Source organism: Bombina bombina, chromosome 4 (genome assembly GCF_027579735.1).
Source record: "Bombina bombina isolate aBomBom1 chromosome 4, aBomBom1.pri, whole genome shotgun sequence".
NCBI classification, from domain to species: Eukaryota; Metazoa; Chordata; class Amphibia; order Anura; family Bombinatoridae; genus Bombina; species Bombina bombina.
In genome coordinates, this window is record NC_069502.1 from 1,086,040,294 (window position 1) to 1,086,045,445 (window position 5,152).

The following is a 5,152-nucleotide window of genomic DNA, read 5'->3' on the forward strand; positions in this document are numbered from 1 at the left end:
TAGTATAGGTATATTCTGTGAGCTTGTACACATGCTCAGATCTTATTCCCCAGAAAGTGTGCATATAAAAAGACTGTGCAACATTTGATAATGGAAGTAAATTGGAAAGTGTCTTAAAACTGCTGCTCTATCTGAACCAAAAAAACTTTATTTTGACTTGAGTGTCCCTTTAAGTATTTGCAGTGTTTTGAGAAAAGCCTGCCACCTTTAAGTTGTCGAGAAAAAACTGTGAGATCTATAGTGAAAAATCTTTACAGAATTACACTGGGATTAGAAAGACAATTTCACATCTGCCCATGGAATGCTCATGTTCAGCCCAGTTTACGAAAAAACAACAATTACGTTGTATTTTGTACTAATAAGTACAAACTTCTAAGTGTTTTTTTTTTTTTTTTGTATCCGGTGTACTTAAATTACGACTTACACTGTGTATATTTAATATGATTTATTCCTGAATAATTTACATACAAATGTTACCTTTTTTGTAAAATACAATTTTTGGTCAAGAATTTTGTTATGATTTCTGATGCACCTTAACAACACAATTTTCCCTGTTTATTTTTGTGTGAATGGTTAAATTATTCAATTTGTATGATGTTTAAAATATTAATTTTATTGGTCACTTTTCATTCGAAAATGCAGTATATTCCCTTAGCGAGACGCCCTATTTTCAGGGTAAAAATTGGCTTTAGATCATTCCACCAGGGAAATAGGACTGGCGAGCATTCTTTAATAATCTCGCCAGCCTAGAGAGCTTTAGATCATCGAACCTCTAGCTACATCCCAGAACAAATAGCCTCATCCAAAACTGTCCACTAACCCCTGTGGACCATCCAACTCTACACACAAAATAACTACAACTGTGCCCAGGAAGTAACCATGACTACGCCCATATCATGGAGTAGCTACTGTCTATGCCTTGATTAACTGCTTGTTGCCAGAAACATCCAAAAAGGAATCTAGGTAAAGTAATAATAAATGTAAACCCAGTGGATATAGTGTTTCTATCAACAATATAATCCCCATATACAGGTGTGTATGTCAATGTAATGCTGTTCTAAGCACAGAGATATCTGTTGATAAACCTTTTGTTCTACCACTGCAATATCTCATCAGAATCTAGAACAAAGTAAAAAAAAAAAAAAGTAAATAAATAAATAAAGACAGAATCTTAAATAATTATACAAGGTATGCACTAAACACAGAAAAAAGATGTTTTAAATACTTTAAAATTTGGTATTTGTATCAGATATCTACAAAGGTGTCTAACAATAATTATAGGGACAGTCAACACCAGAATTTTTGTTGTTTTAAAAGATAGATATTCCCTTAATTACCCATTCTCCAGTTTTGCATAACCAACACTGTTATATTATTACACTTCTTTCCTCTGTGATCACCTTGTATCTAAGCCTCTGCAGACTGCCCCCTTATTTATGTTCTTTTTGACAGACTTGCATTTTTGCCAATCAGTGCTCACTCCTTGGTAAATTCACGTGCATGAGCTCAATGTTATCTATATAAAACATGTGAACTAACACCCTCTAGTGGTGAAAAACTGTCAAAATGCATTTAGGTTAGAGGCGGCCTTCAAGGTCTAAAAAATGATCATATGAGCCTTCCAAGGTTTAGCTTTCAACTAAGAATACCAAGAGAACAAAGCAAAATGTGTGATAAAAGTAAAATGGAAAGTTGTTTAAAATGACATGCACTATTTGAATCATGAGAGTTTGTTTAGGACTAGACTGTCCCTTTAAGCTTGCAGCTTTTATTACATGCACACATTACTTTATAAAATTGTGGTAATTATATCAAACTAATGTCACTTAAATGTATGTATAATGAGTATATGGCCTATCATTGGAGTCATAAATTAAGTTTATATCAGAAAGCTCTCAATATGGATGTGAGCTAACCACAACTGATATTACTGGCAATTACTATAATGCTGTTGGGATATGGCTGATCTGCTGGATGGCAATTACTGGAATTCAGGTGAAATGGCTTTGTGCGCAGGGAAATTATTTGAATTAAAAATAATTAATATTTAATTAAAAAAAAGAAGATGGAGGGGAGGAAGACAAACAGTAATGTAAGTCCATCTAAAGGAATTAGAAAAATTACTACAAAGAGACAGGTAAAGGGAAGAAAATAAATTAAATATAAGACAGAATTTTTTTTTAAGATTTTCTTTTGTTATATACTTTATTCCACTATTTCAAACCAAGACTATACCAACTTCTGCTGGCTTTTGAATGGAAACATCTTCCTATGAGCAGCGTGCCGGGTGGGAGGGGTTAAAAATACAATCTAGCTACGCAAGTTGTGCAGTACTATGCAACGTGCTTGTAATTTATCTCCTCCTCTGTCGGTTTTCACTAATGTCCAGCCAGGCACTGTAGGGAGTTGCTGCAAAACGGGGGTGACACCATCAGAAGAGATTGATTCCTGCTTGATGGTGTCAAGGACCACCAACATCTTCTTGTGGACCACCAGTGGTCCACAGACCACTGGTTGGCAACCGCTGCTATAGACCACTGGTTTTCAAACCTGTCCTCAGGCCTCCCCAACAGTCCAGGTTTTCAGTATTACCTTGGATGAGAGCAGTTAAATTAACCTTGTTTACTAACCGGCTGATTATTTCACAAGTGCTCTAGTTTAGATATCCTCGAAATGTGGCCTGTTAGGGAGGACTGAAGACAGGTTTGAAAAACAATGCTATAGACCAGTGTTTTTCAACCAGTGTGCCGTGAGAGATCCTCAGGTGTGCCGCAGCAGACTGAGAACAGTGCGGGGGTGTCCCTCTTTCAAATTTTGAAATATTGGGAGGTATGTGACAGGCTCATCAGGCATCATTTACAACCATAACATTGACATTCATTCACAGACAATCATTATGATTGTTTGTGAATGAGTGTCAATATGTCATGTATAGTTTGTAGGAGGCATGGCATGACAGCACAGTACAGTATATATATATATATATATATATATATATATATATATATATATATATATATATATATATACTGCATATATACTGTATTAGGCTACAATGTGTGATTTTGTAAAATTTTGGGATGGTGGTGTGCCGCAGGATTTTTTAATGTAAAAAGTGTGCCACAGCAAAAAAAGGTTGAAATTCACTGCTATAGACAGACAGATAGAATAGAGAGAGAGAGATGGACAGACAGACATTAATTTCACAAATTAATTACACACACGCATGTGTGTGCATATATATATATATATATATATATATATATATATATATATATATATATATATATATATATATATATATATATATATATATATATAGGTATACAAGAAAGACTCTTCTCTCTTTTTTCATAGGTTTTTCAACATTTATTTTCCAACGTTTCGGCCCCAACCTGGGCCTTTGTCAAGGTTGGGGCCGAAACGTTGGAAAATAAATGTTGAAAAACCTATGAAAAAGAGAGAAGAGTCTTTCTTGTATACCTATATTCATTTGTGACTCAGGCTCTAAGAAGTTATGCTAGAGTGCTAACCTTGCATGGAAATATATATATATATATATATATGTCTCTCTCTCTCTCTCTCTATATATATATATATGTCTCTCTCTCTCTATATATATATATATACTCATCTTATTTGCTCTAAAAACATACCAAGCTGTTATGGGTTTGTAAAATGTTTTCCTTATGCTTAAACTGCAAATATTTAACCACAATACACTGTAATGATTTTAAATTTGTCATTAATATTACATACTATTTTTCAGTAATTCTCTTCTGAACTGACTGTACAGCGTTTACAACAGGATCTCGCTCTCAAAGAAAACAAGAAATATGTTTGTATTTTAACCAGTAGGTGGCAGTCTAAACCCGTTGAATTATTTTAATGCTCTATTATAATTAAACAGCCATTTACTCTGTTAAATGGTACGCAATATATATGAAAAACAGCTTATGTTCTTAATGTTTCGATGTGTTATAAATCCCTATAGTCCAAGAATGAACATAACAACGTTTATTTAACATGATCTGGCAGTTAATTTCGGACTGAATATGTATCTTGGTAATATTTGAATCCCCCTCCCCCTTATGACCAGCTTTGTAAATATAGCTATGTAATTAACCCACAATAACATTTAAAATGCATGAAATGAAGCCATTTGTGGTTTTATTCAAATTGATTATGTTCTATTTTAAATCACAGTTTATACATAGAAAGTGTTGAAAAGACAAATGTTTCAACTCATTTTTGCCATAATCATAACAGTTATATTTAGAATGTGAAAATTTTGCTATTTAACTCTTTTGCTGCCAAGGGGCTTGCAAAACATTGTTATAATGTACATGCCTTTTCTTTTTGTCTAAGGGGTTAAACACGTTGAAAGTACAACTACTTTATAATATTTGCAATATATTGCCAAGGTGAGAACAGATTACTGTATATATACTGATCTATCAGTAGTCTAATCTAAGGCAGCAAAATGAAGTCACCTTCCTTTAGAGGGCTACAATATTCTGCTAATGTGCTGAATCCTTGCTATTTTGTCAGGAAGTAATCTTCTACTATAATGGTGCACTCGATGTGAATCTACTAAACTCTTAAAGCTTCTCAATCTCAATCCTGATCCATTCATTTCAAATCTTTAACCGCTTTGTTGCCAGGAAATGTAACACATTATTTATCTTTCTACTTCAGAACCGTTTGGCAGCTAAAGGGTGAAAATTGTTTTCTAATACCTAAGAAGTTCCAGAAATCTGATTTCCTCAAGTGTAAGTTATTGCTTCAAAGCTTAGGCACCACATTCTATAGTTATTGTAGTTTACAAATTATATACCTTGTTATTTAGTTTTTTTGGGGGATCATGAAAACTCAGGTCAGTTCTTCTAACTTCTGTTGCTAATATAGTAATATATCTCATTAGAAGGTAAAACGTGAAAGGTAAAGTTTAATTAGTGCAAAATGCCATACCTTCTAGGTACATACGATACAATGACAATGTATCTAACTAAGCAAGATACCAGAAATGTAGATTAAGTATATGAAAAAATCAATTGGTCCTTTTATATATATATATATATATATATATATATATATATATATATATATATATATATATATATATATATATATACAGTGTGTGTGTGTATAT